Source organism: Diadema antillarum, unplaced genomic scaffold (assembly GCF_040938485.1).
Source record: "Diadema antillarum isolate AM-2024a unplaced genomic scaffold, OU_Dant_1.0 seq00000082_RagTag, whole genome shotgun sequence".
Taxonomy (NCBI): domain Eukaryota; kingdom Metazoa; phylum Echinodermata; class Echinoidea; order Diadematoida; family Diadematidae; genus Diadema; species Diadema antillarum.
In genome coordinates, this window is record NW_027271175.1 from 2,422,852 (window position 1) to 2,437,545 (window position 14,694).

General features: G+C 50.1%; 16 non-coding genes across 16 annotated transcripts; all 16 read left to right on the forward strand.

The window, feature by feature from the left end:
• Positions 1 to 399: 399 nt before the first annotated feature.
• Positions 400 to 518, forward strand: LOC139726327 (5S ribosomal RNA). Its single transcript, XR_011710610.1, has one exon. It is a non-coding gene; the product is annotated as a 5S ribosomal RNA (ribosomal RNA).
• An 807-nt stretch (positions 519 to 1,325) lies between these two features.
• Positions 1,326 to 1,444, forward strand: LOC139726379 (5S ribosomal RNA). Its single transcript, XR_011710658.1, has one exon. It is a non-coding gene; the product is annotated as a 5S ribosomal RNA (ribosomal RNA).
• An 807-nt stretch (positions 1,445 to 2,251) lies between these two features.
• On the forward strand, positions 2,252 to 2,370 carry LOC139726329 (5S ribosomal RNA). The gene has a single exon (XR_011710611.1). It is a non-coding gene; the product is annotated as a 5S ribosomal RNA (ribosomal RNA).
• Positions 2,371 to 3,177: 807 nt separating this feature from the next.
• LOC139726349 (5S ribosomal RNA) lies at positions 3,178 to 3,296 on the forward strand. The gene has a single exon (XR_011710630.1). It is a non-coding gene; the product is annotated as a 5S ribosomal RNA (ribosomal RNA).
• An 807-nt stretch (positions 3,297 to 4,103) lies between these two features.
• On the forward strand, positions 4,104 to 4,222 carry LOC139726344 (5S ribosomal RNA). Its single transcript, XR_011710626.1, has one exon. It is a non-coding gene; the product is annotated as a 5S ribosomal RNA (ribosomal RNA).
• Positions 4,223 to 5,029: 807 nt separating this feature from the next.
• Positions 5,030 to 5,148, forward strand: LOC139726422 (5S ribosomal RNA). The gene has a single exon (XR_011710698.1). It is a non-coding gene; the product is annotated as a 5S ribosomal RNA (ribosomal RNA).
• An 807-nt stretch (positions 5,149 to 5,955) lies between these two features.
• Positions 5,956 to 6,074, forward strand: LOC139726347 (5S ribosomal RNA). Its single transcript, XR_011710628.1, has one exon. It is a non-coding gene; the product is annotated as a 5S ribosomal RNA (ribosomal RNA).
• An 807-nt stretch (positions 6,075 to 6,881) lies between these two features.
• On the forward strand, positions 6,882 to 7,000 carry LOC139726330 (5S ribosomal RNA). The gene has a single exon (XR_011710612.1). It is a non-coding gene; the product is annotated as a 5S ribosomal RNA (ribosomal RNA).
• Positions 7,001 to 7,807: 807 nt separating this feature from the next.
• LOC139726394 (5S ribosomal RNA) lies at positions 7,808 to 7,926 on the forward strand. The gene has a single exon (XR_011710672.1). It is a non-coding gene; the product is annotated as a 5S ribosomal RNA (ribosomal RNA).
• Positions 7,927 to 8,733: 807 nt separating this feature from the next.
• On the forward strand, positions 8,734 to 8,852 carry LOC139726348 (5S ribosomal RNA). The gene has a single exon (XR_011710629.1). It is a non-coding gene; the product is annotated as a 5S ribosomal RNA (ribosomal RNA).
• Positions 8,853 to 9,659: 807 nt separating this feature from the next.
• Positions 9,660 to 9,778, forward strand: LOC139726320 (5S ribosomal RNA). Its single transcript, XR_011710603.1, has one exon. It is a non-coding gene; the product is annotated as a 5S ribosomal RNA (ribosomal RNA).
• An 807-nt stretch (positions 9,779 to 10,585) lies between these two features.
• LOC139726395 (5S ribosomal RNA) lies at positions 10,586 to 10,704 on the forward strand. Its single transcript, XR_011710673.1, has one exon. It is a non-coding gene; the product is annotated as a 5S ribosomal RNA (ribosomal RNA).
• Positions 10,705 to 11,512: 808 nt separating this feature from the next.
• On the forward strand, positions 11,513 to 11,631 carry LOC139726333 (5S ribosomal RNA). The gene has a single exon (XR_011710615.1). It is a non-coding gene; the product is annotated as a 5S ribosomal RNA (ribosomal RNA).
• Positions 11,632 to 12,419: 788 nt separating this feature from the next.
• LOC139726331 (5S ribosomal RNA) lies at positions 12,420 to 12,538 on the forward strand. The gene has a single exon (XR_011710613.1). It is a non-coding gene; the product is annotated as a 5S ribosomal RNA (ribosomal RNA).
• Positions 12,539 to 13,040: 502 nt separating this feature from the next.
• Positions 13,041 to 13,159, forward strand: LOC139726365 (5S ribosomal RNA). Its single transcript, XR_011710645.1, has one exon. It is a non-coding gene; the product is annotated as a 5S ribosomal RNA (ribosomal RNA).
• Positions 13,160 to 13,966: 807 nt separating this feature from the next.
• On the forward strand, positions 13,967 to 14,085 carry LOC139726346 (5S ribosomal RNA). Its single transcript, XR_011710627.1, has one exon. It is a non-coding gene; the product is annotated as a 5S ribosomal RNA (ribosomal RNA).
• The last annotated feature ends 609 nt before the right edge of the window (positions 14,086 to 14,694 follow it).

The window sequence follows — 14,694 nt, forward strand, 5'->3', positions numbered from 1 at the left end:
CCATCCCTCGGCCTTCTCTGGCAGTGAATTCATAGCAAACAAAGCAAGAAGAAATGCCTTCCAAAACAGTCATCATCATTTTCCTTCTCCAGAAGGCAAGACTGATGAGGGGCCGCGTCGTGACATTCGGGCAGCATCCATGGCCCCTCGGAACGCATAGCGCGCAGTCAAGAAAGTCAGGCCCACACCTCCATCAGCAGGTGTGTCTTGTGCATCATAGGCACTGTTGCACCATCAGCATCCCATCCATGGTTACAGTCCTTCGCAGTCACTACAGCTTCGCCTTCATTGGTCAATGCCTTCAAGCTCCCTCTGGTGGCAGAGACGGGACGTGCTGTAAAACCGTTCGTCCGTGAGGTTGAGGACAAGGATAAATCAGCTAAAGTCTGTAGGTATGTCGCCTACGACCATACCACGCTGAATATACCGGTTCTCGTCCGAACACCGTAGTAAAGCAGCGTAGGGCCTGGTCAGTACTTGGATGGGAGACCGCTTAGGAATTCCGGGTGTTGTAGGCTTTTTGCTGTCTAAAATGCCTGCTCTCCTCTTTTTATGAAACACTTTATTTTTCTTCTCGGCAATTTTTCATGGTTTTTTCTAGTCGGCAATAAAATAAAGACACCAGCTAGTCCTGTCCTAATTATTTTGAATGAAGTCCAAAGGGGCCCAATCGCCTCCTGCGCCTCGTGCTGTAGATACAGCATCGCAGACGTTTTGGCATCATGGCAGACAAGGTGGTGCCTGAATCAGGATCCACTTCAAGACAGCCCACCGGAGACTGTCAGAGCACGATTATGACGTCACGCATAGTTAGAACTGCTGTTACGTAGTATAACTGTCACCAGGAAAAATTGCACGGCGCTGACCCGTGCCTGGGACAGCCATCAAAAGGAATGTGCGGCATGGGAAGCTGGTGGCACTCCTGGCCATCTCTCGGCCTTCTCTGGCAGTGAATTCATAGCAAACAAAGCAAGAAGAAATGCCTTCCAAAACAGTCATCATCATTTTCCTTCTCCAGAAGGCAAGACTGATGAGGGGCCGCGTCGTGACATTCGGGCAGCATCCATGGCCCCTCGGAACGCACAGCGCGCAGTCAAGAAAGTCAGGCCCACACCTCCATCAGCAGGTGTGTCTTGTGCATCATAGGCACTGTTGCACCATCAGCATCCCATCCATGGTTACAGTCCTTCGCAGTCACTACAGCTTCGCTTTCATTGGTCAATGCCTTCAAGCTCCCTCTGGTGGTAGAGACGGGGCGTGCTATAAAACCGTTCGTCGGAGAGGTTGAGGACAAGCATAAATCAGCTAAAGTCTGTAGGTATGTCGCCTACGAAAATTCCACGCTGAATATACCGGTTCTCGTCCGAACACCGTTATAAAGCAGCGTAGGGCCTGGTCAGTACTTGGATGGGAGACCGCTTGGGAATACCGGGTGTTGTAGGCTTTTTGCTGTCTAAAATGCCTGCTTTCCTCTTTTTATGAAACACTTCATTTTTCTTCTCGGGAATTTTTCATGGTTTTTTCTAGTCGGTAATAAAATAAAGACACCAGCTAGTCCTGTCCTAATTATTTTGAATGAAGTCCAAAGGGGCCCAATCGCCTCCTGCGCCTCGTGCTGTAGATACAGCATCGCAGACGTTTTGGCATCATGGCACACAAGGTGGTGCCTGAATCAGGATCCACTTCAAGACATCCCACCGGAGACTGTCAGAGCACGATTATGACGTCACGCATAGTTAGAACTGCTGTTACGTAGTATAACTGTCACCAGGAAAAATTGCACGGCGCTGACCCGTGCCTGGGACAGCCATCAAAAGGAATGTGCGGCAGGGGAAGCTGGTGGCACTCCTGGCCATCCCTCGGCCTTCTCTGGCAGTGAATTCATAGCAAACAAAGCAAGAAGAAATGCCTTCCAAAACAGTCATCATCATTTTCCTTCTCCAGAAGGCAAGACTGATGAGGGGCCGCGTCGTGACATTCGGGCAGCATCCATGGCCCCTCGGAACGCATAGCGCGCAGTCAAGAAAGTCAGGCCCACACCTCCATCAGCAGGTGTGTCTTGTGCATCATAGGCACTGTTGCACCATCAGCATCCCATCCATGGTTACAGTCCTTCGCAGTCACTACAGCTTCGCCTTCATTGGTCAATGCCTTCAAGCTCCCTCTGGTGGCAGAGACGGGACGTGCTGTAAAACCGTTCGTCCGTGAGGTTGAGGACAAGGATAAATCAGCTAAAGTCTGTAGGTATGTCGCCTACGACCATACCACGCTGAATATACCGGTTCTCGTCCGAACACCGTAGTAAAGCAGCGTAGGGCCTGGTCAGTACTTGGATGGGAGACCGCTTAGGAATTCCGGGTGTTGTAGGCTTTTTGCTGTCTAAAATGCCTGCTCTCCTCTTTTTATGAAACACTTTATTTTTCTTCTCGGCAATTTTTCATGGTTTTTTCTAGTCGGCAATAAAATAAAGACACCAGCTAGTCCTGTCCTAATTATTTTGAATGAAGTCCAAAGGGGCCCAATCGCCTCCTGCGCCTCGTGCTGTAGATACAGCATCGCAGACGTTTTGGCATCATGGCAGACAAGGTGGTGCCTGAATCAGGATCCACTTCAAGACAGCCCACCGGAGACTGTCAGAGCACGATTATGACGTCACGCATAGTTAGAACTGCTGTTACGTAGTATAACTGTCACCAGGAAAAATTGCACGGCGCTGACCCGTGCCTGGGACAGCCATCAAAAGGAATGTGCGGCATGGGAAGCTGGTGGCACTCCTGGCCATCTCTCGGCCTTCTCTGGCAGTGAATTCATAGCAAACAAAGCAAGAAGAAATGCCTTCCAAAACAGTCATCATCATTTTCCTTCTCCAGAAGGCAAGACTGATGAGGGGCCGCGTCGTGACATTCGGGCAGCATCCATGGCCCCTCGGAACGCACAGCGCGCAGTCAAGAAAGTCAGGCCCACACCTCCATCAGCAGGTGTGTCTTGTGCATCATAGGCACTGTTGCACCATCAGCATCCCATCCATGGTTACAGTCCTTCGCAGTCACTACAGCTTCGCTTTCATTGGTCAATGCCTTCAAGCTCCCTCTGGTGGTAGAGACGGGGCGTGCTATAAAACCGTTCGTCGGAGAGGTTGAGGACAAGCATAAATCAGCTAAAGTCTGTAGGTATGTCGCCTACGACCATTCCACGCTGAATATACCGGTTCTCGTCCGAACACCGTTATAAAGCAGCGTAGGGCCTGGTCAGTACTTGGATGGGAGACCGCTTGGGAATACCGGGTGTTGTAGGCTTTTTGCTGTCTAAAATGCCTGCTTTCCTCTTTTTATGAAACACTTCATTTTTCTTCTCGGGAATTTTTCATGGTTTTTTCTAGTCGGTAATAAAATAAAGACACCAGCTAGTCCTGTCCTAATTATTTTGAATGAAGTCCAAAGGGGCCCAATCGCCTCCTGCGCCTCGTGCTGTAGATACAGCATCGCAGACGTTTTGGCATCATGGCACACAAGGTGGTGCCTGAATCAGGATCCACTTCAAGACATCCCACCGGAGACTGCCAGAGCACGATTATGACGTCACGCATAGTTAGAACTGCTGTTACGTAGTATAACTGTCACCAGGAAAAATTGCACGGCGCTGACCCGTGCCTGGGACAGCCATCAAAAGGAATGTGCGGCAGGGGAAGCTGGTGGCACTCCTGGCCATCTCTCGGCCTTCTCTGGCAGTGAATTCATAGAAAACAAAGCAAGAAGAAACGCCTTCCAAAACAGTCATCATCATTTTCCTTCTCCAGAAGGCAAGACTGATGAGGGGCCGCGTCGTGACATTCGGGCAGCATCCATGGCCCCTCGGAACGCATAGCGCGCAGTCAAGAAAGTCAGGCCCACACCTCCATCAGCAGGTGTGTCTTGTGCATCATAGGCACTGTTGCACCATCAGCATCCCATCCATGGTTACAGTCCTTCGCAGTCACTGCAGCTTCGCTTTCATTGGTGAATGCCTTCAAGCTCCCTCTGGTGGTAGAGACGGGGCGTGCTGTAAAACCGTTCGTCCGTGAGGTTGAGGAGAAGCATAAATCAGCTAAAGTCTGTAGGTATGTCGCCTACGACCATTCCACGCTGAATATACCGGTTCTCGTCCGAACACCGTAGTAAAGCAGCGTAGGGCCTGGTCAGTACTTGGATGGGAGACCGCTTGGGAATACCGGGTATTGTAGGCTTTTTGCTGTCTAAAATGCCCGCTCTCCTCTTTTTATGAAACACTTTATTTTTCTTCTCGGCAATTTTTCATGGTTTTTTCTAGTCGGCAATAAAATAAAGACACCAGCTAGTCCTGTCCTAATTATTTTGAATGAAGTCCAAAGGGGCCCAATCGCCTCCTGCGCCTCGTGCTGTAGATACAGCATCGCAGACGTTTTAGCAGCATGGCAGACAAGGTGGTGCCTGAATCAGGATCCACTTCAAGACAGCCCACAGGAGACTGTCAGAGCACGATTATGACGTCACGCATAGTTAGAACTGCTGTTACGTAGTATAACTGTCACCAGGAAAAATTGCACGGCGCTGACCCGTGCCTGGGACAGCCATCAAAAGGAATGTGCGGGAGGGAAAGCTGGTGGCACTCCTGGCCATCTCTCGGCCTTCTCTAACAGTGAATTCATAGCAAACAAAGCAAGAAGGAATGCCTTTCAAAACAGTCATCATCATTTTCCTTCTCCAGAAGGCAAGACTGATGAGGGGCCGCGTCGTGACATTCGGGCAGCATCTATGGCCCCTCGGAACGCACAGCGCGCAGTCAAGAAAGTCAAGCCCACACCTCCATCAGCAAGTGTGTCTTGTGCATCATAGGCACTGTTGCACCATCAGCATCCCATCCATGGTTACAGTCCTTCGCAGTCACTACAGCTTCGCTTTCATTGGTCAATACCTTCAAGCTCCCTCTGGTGGTAGAGACGGGGCGTGCTGTAAAACCGTTCGTCCGTGAGGTTGAGGACAAGCATAAATCAGCTAAAGTCTGTAGGTATGTCGCCTACGACCATACCACGCTGAATATACCGGTTCTCGTCCGAACACCGTAGTAAAGCAGCGTAGGGCCTGGTCAGTACTTGGATGGGAGACCGCTTGGGAATACCGGGTGTTGTAGGCTTTTTGCTGTCTAAAATGCCTGCTCTCCTCTTTTTATGAAACACTTTATTTTTCTTCTCGTTAATTTTTCATGGTTTTTTCTAGTCGGCAATAAAAAAAAGACACCAGCTAGTCCTGTCCTAATTATTTTGAATGAAGTCCAAAGGGGCCCAATCGCCTCCTGCGCCTCGTGCTGTAGATACAGCATCGCAGACGTTTTAGCAGCATGGCAGACAAGGTGGTGCCTGAATCAGGATCCACTTCAAGACAGCCCACAGGAGACTGTCAGAGCACGATTATGACGTCACGCATAGTTAGAACTGCTGTTACGTAGTATAACTGTCACCCTGAAAAATTGCACGGCGCTGACCCGTGCCTGGGACAGCCATCAAAAGGAATGTGCGGCAGGGGAAGCTGGTGGCACTCCTGGCGATCTCTCGGCCTTCTCTGGCAGTGAATTCATAGAAAACAAAGCAAGAAGAAACGCCTTCCAAAACAGTCATCATCATTTTCCTTCTCCAGAAGGCAAGACTGATGAGGGGCCGCGTCGTGACATTCGGGCAGCATCCATGGCCCCTCGGAACGCATAGCGCGCAGTCAAGAAAGTCAGGCCCACACCTCCATCAGCAGGTGTGTCTTGTGCATCATAGGCACTGTTGCACCATCAGCATCCCATCCATGGTTACAGTCCTTCGCAGTCACTGCAGCTTCGCTTTCATTGGTGAATGCCTTCAAGCTCCCTCTGGTGGTAGAGACGGGACGTGCTGTAAAACCGTTCGTCCGTGAGGTTGAGGAGAAGCATAAATCAGCTAAAGTCTGTAGGTATGTCGCCTACGACCATTCCACGCTGAATATACCGGTTCTCGTCCGAACACCGTAGTAAAGCAGCGTAGGGCCTGGTCAGTACTTGGATGGGAGACCGCTTGGGAATACCGGGTATTGTAGGCTTTTTGCTGTCTAAAATGCCCGCTCTCCTCTTTTTATGAAACACTTTATTTTTCTTCTCGGCAATTTTTCATGGTTTTTTCTAGTCGGCAATAAAATAAAGACACCAGCTAGTCCTGTCCTAATTATTTTGAATGAAGTCCAAAGGGGCCCAATCGCCTCCTGCGCCTCGTGCTGTAGATACAGCATCGCAGACGTTTTGGCATCATGGCAGACAAGGTGGTGCCTGAATCAGGATCCACTTCAAGACAGTCCACCGGAGACTGTCAGAGCACGATTATGACGTCACGCATAGTTAGAACTGCTGTTACGTAGTATAACTGTCACCAGGAAAAATTGCACGGCGCTGACCCGTGCCTGGGACAGCCATCAAAAGGAATGTGCGGCAGGGGAAGCTGGTGGCACTCCTGGCCATCTCTCGGCCTTCTCTGGCAGTGAATTCATAGCAAACAAAGCAAGAAGAAATGCCTTCCAAAACAGTCATCATCATTTTCCTTCTCCAGAAGGCAAGACTGATGAGGGGCCGCGTCGTGACATTCGGGCAGCATCCATGGCCCCTCGGAACGCACAGCGCGCAGTCAAGAAAGTCAGGCCCACACCTCCATCAGCAGGTGTGTCTTGTGCATCATAGGCACTGTTGCACCATCAGCATCCCATCCATGGTTACAGTCCTTCGCAGTCACTACAGCTTCGCTTTCATTGGTCAATGCCTTCAAGCTCCCTCTGGTGGTAGAGACGTTACGTGCTGTAAAACCGTTCGTCCGTGAGGTTGAGGACAAGCATAAATCAGCTAAAGTCTGTAGGTATGTCGCCTACGACCATACCACGCTGAATATACCGGTTCTCGTCCGAACACCGTAGTAAAGCAGCGTAGGGCCTGGTCAGTACTTGGATGGGAGACCGCTTAGGAATTCCGGGTGTTGTAGGCTTTTTGCTGTCTAAAATGCCTGCTCTCCTCTTTTTATGAAACACTTTATTTTTCTTCTCGGCAATTTTTCATGGTTTTTTCTAGTCGGCAATAAAATAAAGACACCAGCTAGTCCTGTCCTAATTATTTTGAATGAAGTCCAAAGGGGCCCAATCGCCTCCTGCGCCTCGTGCTGTAGATACAGCATCGCAGACGTTTTGGCATCATGGCAGACAAGGTGGTGCCTGAATCAGGATCCACTTCAAGACAGCCCACCGGAGACTGTCAGAGCACGATTATGACGTCACGCATAGTTAGAACTGCTGTTACGTAGTATAACTGTCACCAGGAAAAATTGCACGGCGCTGACCCGTGCCTGGGACAGCCATCAAAAGGAATGTGCGGCATGGGAAGCTGGTGGCACTCCTGGCCATCTCTCGGCCTTCTCTGGCAGTGAATTCATAGCAAACAAAGCAAGAAGAAATGCCTTCCAAAACAGTCATCATCATTTTCCTTCTCCAGAAGGCAAGACTGATGAGGGGCCGCGTCGTGACATTCGGGCAGCATCCATGGCCCCTCGGAACGCACAGCGCGCAGTCAAGAAAGTCAGGCCCACACCTCCATCAGCAGGTGTGTCTTGTGCATCATAGGCACTGTTGCACCATCAGCATCCCATCCATGGTTACAGTCCTTCGCAGTCACTACAGCTTCGCTTTCATTGGTCAATGCCTTCAAGCTCCCTCTGGTGGTAGAGACGGGGCGTGCTATAAAACCGTTCGTCGGAGAGGTTGAGGACAAGCATAAATCAGCTAAAGTCTGTAGGTATGTCGCCTACGACCATTCCACGCTGAATATACCGGTTCTCGTCCGAACACCGTAGTAAAGCAGCGTAGGGCCTGGTCAGTACTTGGATGGGAGACCGCTTGGGAATACCGGGTGTTGTAGGCTTTTTGCTGTCTAAAATGCCTGCTTTCCTCTTTTTATGAAACACTTTATTTTTCTTCTCGGGAATTTTTCATGGTTTTTTCTAGTCGGTAATAAAATAAAGACACCAGCTAGTCCTGTCCTAATTATTTTGAATGAAGTCCAAAGGGGCCCAATCGCCTCCTGCGCCTCGTGCTGTAGATACAGCATCGCAGACGTTTTGGCATCATGGCACACAAGGTGGTGCCTGAATCAGGATCCACTTCAAGACATCCCACCGGAGACTGCCAGAGCACGATTATGACGTCACGCATAGTTAGAACTGCTGTTACGTAGTATAACTGTCACCAGGAAAAATTGCACGGCGCTGACCCGTGCCTGGGACAGCCATCAAAAGGAATGTGCGGCAGGGGAAGCTGGTGGCACTCCTGGCCATCTCTCGGCCTTCTCTGGCAGTGAATTCATAGAAAACAAAGCAAGAAGAAACGCCTTCCAAAACAGTCATCATCATTTTCCTTCTCCAGAAGGCAAGACTGATGAGGGGCCGCGTCGTGACATTCGGGCAGCATCCATGGCCCCTCGGAACGCATAGCGCGCAGTCAAGAAAGTCAGGCCCACACCTCCATCAGCAGGTGTGTCTTGTGCATCATAGGCACTGTTGCACCATCAGCATCCCATCCATGGTTACAGTCCTTCGCAGTCACTGCAGCTTCGCTTTCATTGGTGAATGCCTTCAAGCTCCCTCTGGTGGTAGAGACGGGGCGTGCTGTAAAACCGTTCGTCCGTGAGGTTGAGGAGAAGCATAAATCAGCTAAAGTCTGTAGGTATGTCGCCTACGACCATTCCACGCTGAATATACCGGTTCTCGTCCGAACACCGTAGTAAAGCAGCGTAGGGCCTGGTCAGTACTTGGATGGGAGACCGCTTGGGAATACCGGGTATTGTAGGCTTTTTGCTGTCTAAAATGCCCGCTCTCCTCTTTTTATGAAACACTTTATTTTTCTTCTCGGCAATTTTTCATGGTTTTTTCTAGTCGGCAATAAAATAAAGACACCAGCTAGTCCTGTCCTAATTATTTTGAATGAAGTCCAAAGGGGCCCAATCGCCTCCTGCGCCTCGTGCTGTAGATACAGCATCGCAGACGTTTTGGCATCATGGCAGACAAGGGGGTGCCTGAATCAGGATCCACTTCAAGACAGTCGACCGGAGACTGTCAGAGCACGATTATGACGTCACGCATAGTTAGAACTGCTGTTACGTAGTATAACTGTCACCAGGAAAAATTGCACGGCGCTGACCCGTGCCTGGGACAGCCATCAAAAGGAATGTGCGGGAGGGAAAGCTGGTGGCACTCCTGGCCATCTCTCGGCCTTCTCTAACAGTGAATTCATAGCAAACAAAGCAAGAAGGAATGCCTTTCAAAACAGTCATCATCATTTTCCTTCTCCAGAAGGCAAGACTGATGAGGGGCCGCGTCGTGACATTCGGGCAGCATCTATGGCCCCTCGGAACGCACAGCGCGCAGTCAAGAAAGTCAAGCCCACACCTCCATCAGCAAGTGTGTCTTGTGCATCATAGGCACTGTTGCACCATCAGCATCCCATCCATGGTTACAGTCCTTCGCAGTCACTACAGCTTCGCTTTCATTGGTCAATACCTTCAAGCTCCCTCTGGTGGTAGAGACGGGGCGTGCTGTAAAACCGTTCGTCCGTGAGGTTGAGGACAAGCATAAATCAGCTAAAGTCTGTAGGTATGTCGCCTACGACCATACCACGCTGAATATACCGGTTCTCGTCCGAACACCGTAGTAAAGCAGCGTAGGGCCTGGTCAGTACTTGGATGGGAGACCGCTTGGGAATACCGGGTGTTGTAGGCTTTTTGCTGTCTAAAATGCCTGCTCTCCTCTTTTTATGAAACACTTTATTTTTCTTCTCGTTAATTTTTCATGGTTTTTTCTAGTCGGCAATAAAAAAAAGACACCAGCTAGTCCTGTCCTAATTATTTTGAATGAAGTCCAAAGGGGCCCAATCGCCTCCTGCGCCTCGTGCTGTAGATACAGCATCGCAGACGTTTTAGCAGCATGGCAGACAAGGTGGTGCCTGAATCAGGATCCACTTCAAGACATCCCACAGGAGACTGTCAGAGCACGATTATGACGTCACGCATAGTTAGAACTGCTGTTACGTAGTATAACTGTCACCCTGAAAAATTGCACGGCGCTGACCCGTGCCTGGGACAGCCATCAAAAGGAATGTGCGGCAGGGGAAGCTGGTGGCACTCCTGGCGATCTCTCGGCCTTCTCTGGCAGTGAATTCATAGAAAACAAAGCAAGAAGAAACGCCTTCCAAAACAGTCATCATCATTTTCCTTCTCCAGAAGGCAAGACTGATGAGGGGCCGCGTCGTGACATTCGGGCAGCATCCATGGCCCCTCGGAACGCATAGCGCGCAGTCAAGAAAGTCAGGCCCACACCTCCATCAGCAGGTGTGTCTTGTGCATCATAGGCACTGTTGCACCATCAGCATCCCATCCATGGTTACAGTCCTTCGCAGTCACTGCAGCTTCGCTTTCATTGGTGAATGCCTTCAAGCTCCCTCTGGTGGTAGAGACGGGGCGTGCTGCAAAACCGTTCGTCCGTGAGGTTGAGGACAAGCATAAATCAGTTAAAGTCTGTAGGTTTGTCGCCTACGACCATTCCACGCTGAATATACCGGTTCTCGTCCGAACACCGTAGTAAAGCAGCGTAGGGCCTGGTCAGTACTTGGATGGGAGACCGCTTGGGAATACCGGGTGTTGTAGGCTTTTTGCTGTCTAAAATGCCTGCTCTCCTCTTTTTATGAAACACTTTATTTTTCTTCTCGGCAATTTTTCATGGTTTTTTTCTAGTCGGCAATAAAATAAAGACACCAGCTAGTCCTGTCCTAATTATTTTGAATGAAGTCCAAAGGGGCCCAATCGCCTCCTGCGCCTCGTGCTGTAGATACAGCATCGCAGACGTTTTGGCATCATGGCAGACAAGGGGGTGCCTGAATCAGGATCCACTTCAAGACAGTCGACCGGAGACTGTCAGAGCACGATTATGACGTCACGCATAGTTAGAACTGCTGTTACGTAGTATAACTGTCACCAGGAAAAATTGCACGGCGCTGACCCGTGCCTGGGACAGCCATCAAAAGGAATGTGCGGGAGGGAAAGCTGGTGGCACTCCTGGCCATCTCTCGGCCTTCTCTAACAGTGAATTCATAGCAAACAAAGCAAGAAGGAATGCCTTTCAAAACAGTCATCATCATTTTCCTTCTCCAGAAGGCAAGACTGATGAGGGGCCGCGTCGTGACATTCGGGCAGCATCTATGGCCCCTCGGAACGCACAGCGCGCAGTCAAGAAAGTCAAGCCCACACCTCCATCAGCAAGTGTGTCTTGTGCATCATAGGCACTGTTGCACCATCAGCATCCCATCCATGGTTACAGTCCTTCGCAGTCACTACAGCTTCGCTTTCATTGGTCAATACCTTCAAGCTCCCTCTGGTGGTAGAGACGGGGCGTGCTGTAAAACCGTTCGTCTGTGAGGTTGAGGACAAGCATAAATCAGCTAAAGTCTGTAGGTATGTCGCCTACGACCATACCACGCTGAATATACCGGTTCTCGTCCGAACACCGTAGTAAAGCAGCGTAGGGCCTGGTCAGTACTTGGATGGGAGACCGCTTGGGAATACCGGGTGTTGTAGGCTTTTTGCTGTCTAAAATGCCTGCTCTCCTCTTTTTATGAAACACTTTATTTTTCTTCTCGTTAATTTTTCATGGTTTTTTCTAGTCGGCAATAAAAAAAAAGACACCAGCTAGTCCTGTCCTAATTATTTTGAATGAAGTCCAAAGGGGCCCAATCGCCTCCTGCGCCTCGTGCTGTAGATACAGCATCGCAGACGTTTTAGCATCATGGCAGACAAGGTGGTGCCTGAATCAGGATCCACTTCAAGACAGCCCACAGGAGACTGTCAGAGCACGATTATGACGTCACGCATAGTTAGAACTGCTGTTACGTAGTATAACTGTCACCCTGAAAAATTGCACGGCGCTGACCCGTGCCTGGGACAGCCATCAAAAGGAATGTGCGGCAGGGGAAGCTGGTGGCACTCCTGGCGATCTCTCGGCCTTCTCTGGCAGTGAATTCATAGAAAACAAAGCAAGAAGAAACGCCTTCCAAAACAGTCATCATCATTTTCCTTCTCCAGAAGGCAAGACTGATGAGGGGCCGCGTCGTGACATTCGGGCAGCATCCATGGCCCCTCGGAACGCATAGGCCCACACCTCCATCAGCAGGTGTGTCTTGTGCATCATAGGCACTGTTGCACCATCAGCATCCCATCCATGGTTACAGTCCTTCGCAGTCACTACAGCTCCGCCTTCATTGGTCAATGCCTTCAAGCTCCCTCTGGTGGCAGAGACGTTACGTGCTGTAAAACCGTTCGTTCGTGAGGTTGAGGACAAGGATAAATCAGCTAAAGTCTGTAGGTATGTCGCCTACGACCATACCACGCTGAATATACCGGTTCTCGTCCGAACACCGTAGTAAAGCAGCGTAGGGCCTGGTCAGTACTTGGATGGGAGACCGCTTAGGAATTCCGGGTGTTGTAGGCTTTTTGCTGTCTAAAATGCCTGCTCTCCTCTTTTTATGAAACACTTTATTTTTCTTCTCGGCAATTTTTCATGGTTTTTTCTAGTCGGCAATAAAATAAAGACACCAGCTAGTCCTGTCCTAATTATTTTGAATGAAGTCCAAAGGGGCCCAATCGCCTCCTGTTCAAAACAGTCATCATCATTTTCCTTCTCGAGAAGGCAAGACTGATGAGGGGCCGCGTCGTGACATTTGGGCAGCATCTATAGCCCCTCGGAACGCACAGCGCGCAGTCAAGAAAGTCAGGCCCACACCTCCATCAGCAAGTGTGTCTTGTGCATCATAGGCACTGTTGCACCATCAGCATCCCATCCATGGTTACAGTCCTTCGCAGTCACTACAGCTTCGCTTTCATTGGTCAATGCCTTCAAGCTCCCTCTGGTGGTAGAGACGGGGCGTGCTGTAATACCGCTTGTCCGAGAGGTTGAGGACAAGCATAAATCAGCTAAAGTCTGTAGGTATGTCGCCTACGACCATTCCACGCTGAATATACCGGTTCTCGTCCGAACACCGTAGTAAAGCAGCGTAGGGCCTGGTCAGTACTTGGATTGGAGACCGCTTGGGAATACCGGGTGTTGTAGGCTTTTTGCTGTCTAAAATGCCTGCTTTCCTCTTTTTATGAAACACTTCATTTTTCTTCTCGGGAATTTTTCATGTTTTTTTCTAGTCGGCAATAAAATAAAGACACCAGCTAGTCCTGTCCTAATTATTTTGAATGAAGTCCAAAGGGGCCCAATCGCCTCCTGCGCCTCGTGCTGTAGATACAGCATCGCAGACGTTTTGGCATCATGGCAGACAAGGTGGTGCCTGAATCAGGATCCACTTCAAGACATCCCACCGGAGACTGCCAGAGCACGATTATGACGTCACGCATAGTTAGAACTGCTGTTACGTAGTATAACTGTCACCAGGAAAAATTGCACGGCGCTGACCCGTGCCTGGGACAGCCATCAAAAGGAATGTGCGGCAGGGGAAGCTGGTGGCACTCCTGGCCATCCCTCGGCCTTCTCTGGCAGTGAATTCATAGCAAACAAAGCAAGAAGAAATGCCTTCCAAAACAGTCATCATCATTTTCCTTCTCCAGAAGGCAAGACTGATGAGGGGCCGCGTCGTGACATTCGGGCAGCATCCATGGCCCCTCGGAACGCATAGCGCGCAGTCAAGAAAGTCAGGCCCACACCTCCATCAGCAGGTGTGTCTTGTGCATCATAGGCACTGTTGCACCATCAGCATCCCATCCATGGTTACAGTCCTTCGCAGTCACTACAGCTTCGCCTTCATTGGTCAATGTCTTCAAGCTCCCTCTGGTGGCAGAGACGGGACGTGCTGTAAAACCGTTCGTCCGTGAGGTTGAGGACAAGGATAAATCAGCTAAAGTCTGTAGGTATGTCGCCTACGACCATACCACGCTGAATATACCGGTTCTCGTCCGAACACCGTAGTAAAGCAGCGTAGGGCCTGGTCAGTACTTGGATGGGAGACCGCTTGGGAATACCGGGTGTTGTAGGCTTTTTGCTGTCTAAAATGCCTGCTCTCTTCTTTTTATGAAACACTTTATTTTTCTTCTCGGCAATTTTTCATGGTTTTTTCTAGTCGGCAATAAAATAAAGACACCAGCTAGTCCTGTCCTAATTATTTTGAATGAAGTCCAAAGGGGCCCAATCACCTCCTGCGCCTCGTGCTGTAGATACAGCATCGCAGACGTTTTGGCATCATGGCAGACAAGGTGGTGCCTGAATCAGGATCCACTTCAAGACAGCCCACCGGAGACTGTCAGAGCACGATTATGACGTCACGCATAGTTAGAACTGCTGTTACGTAGTATAACTGTCACCAGGAAAAATTGCACGGCGCTGACCCGTGCCTGGGACAGCCATCAAAAGGAATGTGCGGCATGGGAAGCTGGTGGCACTCCTGGCCATCTCTCGGCCTTCTCTGGCAGTGAATTCATACCAAACAAAGCAAGAAGAAATGCCTTCCAAAACAGTCATCATCATTTTCCTTCTCCAGAAGGCAAGACTGATGAGGGGCCGCGTCGTGACATTCGGGCAGCATCCATGGCCCCTCGGAACGCACAGCGCGCAGTCAAGAAAGTCAGGCCCACACCTCCATCAGCAGG